The 10,334-nt window shown below is 43.4% G+C and overlaps 1 protein-coding gene across 1 annotated transcript in view; it reads right to left on the reverse strand.

The window, feature by feature from the left end:
* NFKB1 (nuclear factor kappa B subunit 1) overlaps positions 1–9,095 on the reverse strand; it is an 85,211-nt gene extending 76,116 nt beyond the window's left edge. The window contains exon 1 of the mRNA XM_060246992.1: positions 8,500–9,095. The gene's annotated coding sequence lies outside the window, so the exon portion shown is untranslated. The remainder of the gene's footprint in view (positions 1–8,499) is intronic.
* Between the last annotated feature and the right edge of the window lie 1,239 nt (positions 9,096–10,334).

Here is a 10,334-nt window from a genome sequence, read left to right on the forward strand (position 1 = left end):
TGAACCACTCAGCCACTGAACTTCTACCAACACATACTACGAAACAGATGAACTTGCACTTTGGAAAGTAACCGCAGTAAATACAGGACTGAAATAAGATCCAGGGCTGTGTAATAGTGCAGCTCAGGAAGAGACGGGTCCAGATGCTAGCTAGACAGAACAGGCAGAAATTGAAAAGGGGAAGAAAGCAGAATGCAGTGGAGGAACCCACAGAACAAAGAAAGGGAGAAGTGCATCAAGATGGTGCAAAGTTAAAATATGTTTTAAAAATGTTTCACAGCTAATCTTTACCAAGAATTGATGGATTTAGAGTAAGGTTTTAACAAGAGAATGGAGATTCTAATGTGGCCATTAACACAAGACTCTTTGACAAAACACACTGCCATACATGATGTTGAAACACCAGTTGTCCTTCTCTACTGATACTGGTGTGCATGCAAGAATGTTAATATGAAACAGAAAATGAAAAGGTCAATTTTTGAGCTGAATGTATATTCTAGGCAATGTTTTGCAAATTCATTTTCCCCTTGCACTTTGTGCATTGGAGGCTCTACTGAGCAGTGAAGTGGGCACACACTGTGAATAGAGTAACAGCCAAGGGCAGAACAGTTGCACAAACTTATCTGTTCCTCCAGGCCTGTAAGACCGAACTGTTTAAGCTTGCCTTCAACAGTTAAGTGGAGGTAGCAAATGTCCCACAGCACTGACAATCCCACAAATATAGATATTCAGAACATCGACATGCATCTTGGACTTTATGGTTAAAATGTGTGGAATTGATTTTACTATATATTGTTTTTAATATTCTATGTGGTTTTTAACCGTTGTTAGCCGCCCTGAGCCCGTTAGGGGAGGGCAGGATATAAATTTGATAAAATAAATAAATAAATCATCTTTGATGGGTATGGGCTCTTCAATATATGCAGGCCTGATTGACAGCAACATTTTATTATATGGAGCCACACTATTCCATTGATTCATATGCTATCAGTTCAGTTCAGTTTATACAGCACCAAGCCAACCAAAAAAGCCTAATAATTTAAACAAATTTAAACATTAAAAGGCAAAATTATCCATAGTTAAAACAGAATAGTAAACTTAAAGTATCAATAAAATCAAGAGATATATGCATTTCTAATACAAAGAAAAGAGTTACAGAACTTAGCTACCTGTTTCGTAATATTTTGATTGGCATCTGAGAGCAGATAGACTACCTCAGCAGACTCTGTTAGCCCTGACTTAGCCTTAACCCAAGAGGAAATATATTTAGTGCGGCTATCTACCTTGCCTGGAACAGATATTTTATACTTTTAGTGCGTGGTGTTATTATTTAGACCACTAAAGAAGGCCCTCAGGACCAAAACACATTCCATCTAGCAGTTACTGTATGCATAACCAATATTTTGTCTATTGGTTACTGCATATATATTTGTTGCTGCATGCAATGTCTTAATGAATGCAATGTTTCACCCACCGCCTCTTTGTTCTTATCTACATTCCTCAAATGTTGTTTTTAATTTATAGTTATTGTGCACTTTGCAATAAATAGATCTATTTTGTTCTGTTTCAGCTGCTCAACCTTCTAGGTTCCTGACCCCAAGCACCTTACATTGTTCTCTTTGCCTCCATGTTACCTTCACAACAACCTTGTGAAGTAGGTTAGGCTGTGAGTGTGATTAGCCTAACATTACCCAGCAAGCATCCATGGCAGAATGGAGGTTCAAACTTGGATCACCAAGATCCCGCTCTGACACTGTAACAACTGCAAGCAGTAGAAAAGGGTAAGAGGTTTTTAACAGGTTCATGCCCTGACCTGGAAAGCCCAGACTAGGCCGATCTCGTAAGATCTTGGAAACTGAGCAAGGTCAACCCTGATAGTACTTGGATGGGACACTATCAAGGAAGTCCAGGGTTGCTATTGAGAGGCAGGCAAAGGCAAACCACCTCTGAATGTCTCTTGCCTTGAAAACCCTGAGGGGTTGCCACAAATTGGTTCTGACTAGACAGCAAAAACAAAAAACTGGTTTATACCTGTTCTCTTTTTTAAAGTAATAGGATGGATGAGCGCTAATAAACTGAAGTTCAATCCAGACAAGACTGAGGAGCCACTGGTCAATGACAAAGTTGCTGAAGGAGTCAGTCTGTTCTGAAGGAGATTGCCAGCCCATGAAGGAAAAGGGTATTGCTGGGTTCTGGCCTACATTTGGAGGCCCAGGTCTCCTCTGTGGCATGGACTGCCTTTCATCAGCATCAGTTGATACATCAGCTATAGCCATTCCTTGAGAAGCATAATCTGGCCATGGTGATCCATGCTCAGATTATATTCAGATTGAATTACTGTAATGTGCTTTACACAGGGGCTGCCTTTAACAATGGTCTGGAAACTTGAGATCATCCCAAATGCAGTAGCCAGATTATTCTCAGGGGTAGCCGCAGGATACAGGGACTGTGTCAAACCACTGCTCTGCTCTGGCTGCCCATTTGTTTCTGGGCACAATTCAAAATGCTGGTTCTTACCTTTAAAGTCCTAACTGGCTTGGTTGAAGGACCACCCATATTGTCCAGCCCACCAGTCAAGATCTGCCTCACAAGCCCTGCTCTCTATGGCTCCAGAGACAGGAGTTTTTCAATACCCCCCTTACAGAGTGCCCTTCCACTTCAGGTTTGCCTGGTGCCCGAGTTTCTTTATTTTAAACGCCAGGCCAAAACATTTCTGTCCAAACAGGCTTTTAATTATGGGGTTGATTTATTTAAATACTATTTCAGTTTGGAAACTGTTGTTTTAAGCTATCTGTGGTCTGTTTTTATTATCTATTTTTTTATTTATTTATTCTATTTGTATCCCGCCATCCCCACTGAAGCAGGGATGGGATTTTAAATGTTGGGTTTTAATTTATTGAATGGGTTTTTTATGATTTTTTATTTGGTGAGCCACCTCAGGCAGGTTCCTAAAGAGGTGGCATAAAAGTGTTCTAACTAATACAATACTTATAATTTTCTAACTAATATAAATAAATAATAAAAACAAGCTCTGGGGCCAAGCACTGAAGGGTCCTTTCTCAAAATGTCAGTACCTTTCCATTCTACCACTATGAGAGTCTAACTCATCCAGTGACACATAGAAAGTAAAAATTTTCTTACACTGTATCAACAATATCTGTACGTGCTAAAAAAGAAGCAGACACCTTATGCAAAAAGCAGTCCGTCTCGAACTTTCCACTCCGCATGGAAGTACCTATAGCAGATCAGGACCTAGTCATTGCAAATCCTTTCACCACCGATCTGATGCAATTGCTCTTGAGGCATCTATATTTACTTAGTAGGAACTGATGTGAATATATTCCCTAGTAGCTACCTCTTCAAGCTACCCAATTCATTGCAAACTTTTACAGCACTTGCCACTCCATTACTCTTTGTCATCAAACAGACAGACACACACACACTGCAACATCCGCTTAAGGATTTCAAAGGCAGTCCTACTTCCTAAATGCACAGAAGTTTAGGATTTTAGCCCTGAATTCTTTCTACAAAAAAGGTGTTATGTATATTAACCAAACTTTAATCCAGGGCACAAAGCCATTTCACTTCCCTCCTAGGTTTCCATGCCTTTCATCTCACTGAGGCAAAAAAGCTCTCCAAGTCATGTGTCTAAGTTAACTAACACACCTGTCACCAACTTAGTGCTACTATATTATAAAAATTCTCCAATTTCTAAGGACTAGCAAAAGCAGTTATTTAGAAGACGACAACAACATTGGATTTATATTCCGCCCTCCACTCTAAATCTCAGAGCAGTGAGCTAGATTCAAGTTCAGTAACACCTTAGAGACCATCAAGATTTTTGGGATATGAGCTTTCGAAAGTCAAAGCTCCCTTTTTCAGATCCAAGTATCCACCAAAGTATCCAAGTATCTTCTCCCCCACAACAGACACCATGTGAAGTAGGTAGGGCTGAGAGAGCTCTCACTGAAGTTGTCCTTTCAAGGACAACTCTGTGAGACCTATGGCTGACCCAAGGCCATTCCAGCAGCTGCTTTCGAAAGTCAAAGCTCCCTTTTTCAGATCCAAGTATTCACCAAAGTATCCAAGTATCTTCTCCCCCACAACAGACACCATGTGAAGTAGGTAGGGCTGAGAGAGCTCTCACTGAAGTTGTCCTTTCAAGGACAACTCTGTGAGACCTATGGCTGACCCAAGGCCATTCCAGCAGCTGCAAATGGAGGAGTGAGGAATCAAACCCGGTTCTCCCAGATAAGGGTCTGCACACAACCACTACACCAAACTGGTTCTCTTACTTATAGCAAATCTCTTACTTAAAATGGAGAACTGTAGAAAAAATTAATTATATTGAGAAATGTTGAGATGTTACGTATACTCATGTGAAACAAAGAAGTAATCTGGATATGAAACAATAAAGGAATAAAATTATTTTCAGGCTAGTAAGAGTCATGAAGCCAGTTTTGGGGGAGGAAAGCCTACTGATGGGCCAGGGACACTGAACTAAAGAATGTGAAGAAAAGTGGACAAATAGGTAGAAGAATCCTGTGATTCTTGGGGAAGGTTTTACTGAAGCAGCAAGATAAGTATTCTTATGCTGAGAGCACAGGTTAGTCATGCATTAGTTAGGCAGACCATCACACAATTGGTTTCACATTACAACATGTCTCACAGTTACCAGCTTCAGAGGGCAGCCATTCTGGTCTGCAGTAGAAGAGCTGGATTTGAATCTAGTTGCAACTTACAGATCTGAGGAACCAACGTGGGGGGGGGGGGAAACTGCTCAAGGGTCAAAGCTCCTTTGACAAAAGTAGATACAAGTCAGATACAACTTTGGTGGATACTTGGATCTGAAAAAGGGAGCTTTGACTTTCGAAAGCTCATATCCCCAAAATCTTGATGGTCTCTAAGGTGCTACTGAACTTGAATCTAGCTCACATAGCTAACAGTTCTGTTAGGAAACTATAAAAACACAAGACAGGCTTTCACGGACTATGGATGCTTTGCTTCCAACAACAGGTAGCCACAGATTTCCAGAAAGCCCACAGGCTGGGCACAAAGGCACCACTGTGTGACCACAGCAACTTGCATACAATGAGGATGTATATATAACAAGCAAGCGTGTGGTACAATGGATTTAGGAGATCCGGGTCCAACTCCAACCCATGAAACTTGGGCTTTCTTTCAGCCTAACCAACTTCACATATAGACAAAAATGGGGGAACCACTTACACCCTCCCTGACTTCCCTGGTGGTAGGGAGGTAGTGATGCTTTGCTTATCAATTAGTTGTCATGAGTAGCATAATAATGAATGCACCTTGTTTACTGCAATATGTACAGTCACTGCAGGAAGCTTTGATTGGCGGCAGTTCCTGCAGCAAGTTCCTGCTTTGAAAAATGATCTTGCAAACAGAAGTAGAATGAAAAAGAAAGCTCTGTTATGGCAGTTCAGGCCTTTATCCAAGTCCCCCAGATATTTGTGTAATAGCACTGCATCTGAAGGAATGGTCTCTAGTCCATAAAAGTTTATGCTGGAATAAATAAAAAGGAATAGTGTTCCAAGCTTCCCTAGATCCCTGTTCCTTCTTGAAGCAACAGACAAACATGACTGCCCTTCTGGGATTATATATTAGTAGTATATTTATGTTTCTTTCATTCATCATGTTTAGTGATATTTATCTATTTTAAGATTATGTTGTGAATTTCTTTTTTCTGTAAGTGTTTGAAAAGCTTTTCTAACAAAGGTTAGCAACCTTTCCTCCGTGGTTTAGTATGGATAGAATGCAAAATCTTTCAGTCTGTATCTTGAACACAGTCTGTACATGTGAAGCTGCCTTATACTGAATCAGATCCTCATTCTATCAGGTCAGTATCGTCTGTCTACTCTGACTGGCAGCAGCTTTCCAGGGTCTCAGGCAGAGACCTTTCCCATCACTTGCTACCTGATCCTTTTAACTGGAGATATGAGATTAAACTTGGGATCTTCTGCAAACACAGCAGATGCTCTGCCATTGAGCCACAGCCCTCTCCCTGTTTATTGAAAAGACCCTAATTTCACTTGATGACAATATGAAAGATCCATATAGGGGGGTTTTTCAGCTCGGCTTTAGTAACAAAAATTGTGCAAACATGCTATTAAGGGACCAAAAAGAAACTGGGAAATTCTAAAATTGCATAATACTGAGAATGTAAATTGACAGTACCTGTCATAATCATGAAGGACTACGAAATGTTCTCAGTCTCTTACAGTACTGAATCCTAATTAAGACACTACCACCTTCTATCCTGGTGATCCAGAACAGAAGGGAAGTTATGGATATGAACTTATATATGTCTAGCAGAAAGCCAACCTTTCCACACTTTCCTCTAGGCTTGTAAAATTCTAAAACGTTATTCTGAGACATACTTCAAGGATGTCAGTTTTTTTGTCCTTTCAGCTGTTGCCAGTTTGCTAACTTCTTTGGTTTGGAGAAATTCCAGTCTCTAGCCTTAGTTTCACACTGTTCCTATCTCCCACAGCCTGATTTGCCCCCAAAACCTATGATATGTAATCATATCTTCCTATACCAGCTTGATTTTCACATGCACAAAATATTAATTTTGCAGACTGTATATTGCACATGAACAGCACAAACTAATCTACACCAAAATTATTAAACTAAAACAGACCAGGCTATCTAGAAACCAAATATACATAAAAGCAGTCTACAGAAGTGGATGTGTAGTTCTGTTTTTATAGAAAATAACAAGATGCTGTTCTGCATTGTTCAGAACACATGAATAATTTTAAAGAAATTCCAAATAGGCTTTTGGTGTTTTATCAGCTTCCTCACATAACATTGTACAAACAGATACACACTCAGGTACCTTCTGAATACACCTGAAAAACACTTTTCTTTATTACAGTTGCACACATTTGATTGAGAAAAAATGCTAGGCCTTGTTCCTGACTAGGAACTTTCCTCCAACAGATTTGCCTCACCCTTTTCTTTTCAGACACTTTGGTAATATCCATTTGATGCCTTTGGGGTCTTGATTATCTAGCCCTTCAACATTTTTTTAAAGCTGCTGTCACAGCTGTCAACAAATGCTTTAATAGCTATTTTATTGCTGAACTGCTGCTGTGTTTTTAACCATCAAGTTGTATGTGTATGTGCCAAGGATACATTATCACCATAAGTCTAAAAAAAAAAAAAGCACACAAATCTTGTGACATTTTCAAAACTAATAAATTTATCATGGCATAAGTTTTTGTAAGCCAGAGTTCACTTTGCCAGATTGTGTTGGATGAACTGGGCTGTGGCTCATGAAATTTTTAAGTCTTTAAGAGCTCTGTTAGCAGTCTAATTTGACTACCCCCTTAGAAACAGGCTACTGAGTGTCCTACTCTTATCAATGGACAAAATGCACTCAGCACATGCTTTGAGGAATTTTCCCTAAGGACTGTTTCCACAGATTTCAAGGTTAAGCCTTGAAATACAAGTTTAAGCATGTAAGGAACTCAAATCTGGCATTACCCAGTGCTGAGAAAACTGAAGAAACAGTTCCATTATCACTGCAGAGCTCAATGCCGATCTGTATGTGGGTAAAGTGCTGTCAATTTGCAGCTGACTTATGGCAACCTTGGTTGCGATCACATACACTAAATAATGCACTTTCAAACTGGATTTTACCATGTGACCTGCAAAATCTAATCGGAAAGTGCACTGAAAGTGGACTGAAAATGCATTATTTAATGTGTGTGATTACAGCAGGGTTTTCAAGGCAAGAGACCTTCAGAGATGGTTTGCCATTGCCTGCCTCTGTGGAGCCACCCTGGACTTCCTTGGTGGTTTCCCATCCAAAGACTGACCAGCCAGGGCCATGCAGCTCAGGGCTCCAACGCCAATACTGACTGGGTATCCAGGCAGGGCTTAACTGCCACACTTCCCCTTCCCCTCGCTGATTTCAACAGTCCTTTCTGTGCCACTACCAAGGAGGAAGCACGACAAGAGTTCCACTTTCAGTGAAACTGTTAAAGGGTCTCAAGGAGGGAAGCGGTCCCGTTGCCACCTTTCCTGGCAAGGGAAGGACTTCCCTGGTGGAGTGGCGCCGGAAAGGAGGAGGGGGTTCCGTGACTCCACGGGGACGCCCTAGTTCCATGCCAGCCAGGACGATGTGCTCGCCGTCGCCGCCTCCTCTTTCCCTCTCCCTGGTCCCAGCCACGCTTGCCTGCACGCCGCGAAAAGCGCCTGCCCAGGAATGAGGAAGCGGAAAGAGCTGCTGCTGGATACACGCGCAAAAAACAGAGACAACGACGCACAACTCTAACTCCTCGGGACCGCACAGCCCGCCCCTTCTATGAGGGTCCCTGTTGCTTCCCACCCCCCGCCCCGGGTTTCCAACCGGGCAGACCCGAACGCGCCGCTAGCGCTTCTTCCGCATTCAAGACGCAAGGAAAGCGCACGAGAGGCGTCCGCGCCGAAAGCGGCGCTGTTGTCTCGCGGTTCCCCCGGGCTTACCTCCAGGCCGGGCGGGGTCTTCCTCCAGGCCCCCTTCTCGTCTTGCCTTGGCGCGCGATTGGCTGAGAGAGAGACCAACGCGAGGGTCGCCGCCAGGTGAGGAGTGAGTCCTCCCAACTTCCCAGTTAGAGGCGCGCCATCGCCGTGCCGCCGCGGCTCTGAACAGAAGCAGCAGCAGGAGGAGGAGGAGCGAGTGAGGCCCGCGCGAGGCTCCGGTTGGACTCGCGCCTCGCTGAGAAGCAAAGTCGGGGAGGAAAACAAACGAGGCACGGCTGGCGACGCGCTGTCAGTGTCAGCGAGGCTGGCGGGAGTTGGGCTCCGGTGCCCTGCCGAGCCCGCCCCTGCAGCTTCTTTCTCCTCCTCCCTCTCACTTCCTAGCTGGAAATTCCCACTGACGTTGTGCGCGCGCGAGAGAGAAAGAAACACCCGCCCGAGGGAAGGAGGCGGGTGGGAGAGCAGGGCGGGTGGCGGCGGCACCCCCAAGGCTTGACTGGGCGGCTTTGCGGGGCAGAAACGCGCCCAGGGGGCCGAGCTGAGGCACGTTCTGTCGCAAGTCGTCGGTCCCGCCGAGCTCGATCGTCGGCTTGAAAGGGCGCGCGCAAATGCTGCAGGGGGAGCCCTCTTATGTCTCGTGTAGCGAAAGGGAAAGTAAAGGTCCCCTGCAAGACTTGCCGCGCTGTTGTTGTCTTAAGGTGCTTGAGTGTTCTTGTTTTTATTTTGCTAGGACGGACTAACAGGGATATCCCGTGACAAAAGTATGCAGGAGTCCACATGGCGCTAGAAAGATTAATTACATGTAATTCTGAGGAAGCTTGGGTGAGTCAGAACCCGCTTCTTCAGAAGCATGAAGTGTACAACCATCAATCCTGGTTTTGTTTGTATGGGGGTGTTGGTAATGTGTCAAACAAGATCCAGTCAAAGGAGGAGTAATTTCTTCAGTGGGTCTTGGACACTCCAAACAACAGTGGCGGCGGTGGTGGACAGTGCTGGCAAACTGCTGCAACTGTTGGGGTTTTCGAGGTAAGAGGTGGTATGGTCTGCCTGCCTTTGTGTCAGGACTCTGGACTTCCTTGGTGGTCTCCTACCCAAATACTAACCAGGGCCATTCTATTTCGCTTTTGAGATCTGATGAGGTCAGGCTAGCCTGGGCTGCCCAAGTCAGGGCAACTAACAGCAAAAGAAAAATACAAAAAAGTTGAATACAAAATGAACAGGATAGTGGAATAAATTAGCCTCTATATGGGTAGGGTATGTGAGATGTGGTGAGTTAAGAATCCAAGACCCTGGCTGTTAAGTGTGTGTGTGGGGGGGGGGAGGTTATGAAAGTGTTGATGAACTCTTAATTTGCTGTGCACAGGGCTGAAGAAGCAAGAAAAATTAAAAGTCCCAGAAAGGAGATAAAATGCCACCAAGCATTTGCAGGTTAGATCATTGGCTACTACAGTCTCTGAAAAATATCTGGACCACCTCTTGCAATCTGCTCCATATAGAACATTTGGACCGTTAAGATCTGCTTTACGGAGATCACCTAGCTGGAATAGCAAGACAATACACTTAAGATCATAGCACCTGAAATGAAATGTCAATTTCTATGTTTTAAATTTTTACTGTTTTAATGGTTTATTGTATGATTATATTCATGCATATGCATGACCATGTGAGCTTCCCTGAGCCTGCCTCGGCAGGGAGGGCGGGATACAAATTGAATTGAATAAATAAATTTCACACACACTAAGTAATGCACTTTCAGTGCACTTTGCAACTGGATTTTGCAAACCATCAATGAAGTGGATTGAAAATGCATTATTTAGTGTGTCACATTCTGTCCATCCATT

Source organism: Heteronotia binoei, chromosome 9, assembly GCF_032191835.1.
Source record: "Heteronotia binoei isolate CCM8104 ecotype False Entrance Well chromosome 9, APGP_CSIRO_Hbin_v1, whole genome shotgun sequence".
NCBI lineage: Eukaryota > Metazoa > Chordata > Lepidosauria > Squamata > Gekkonidae > Heteronotia > Heteronotia binoei.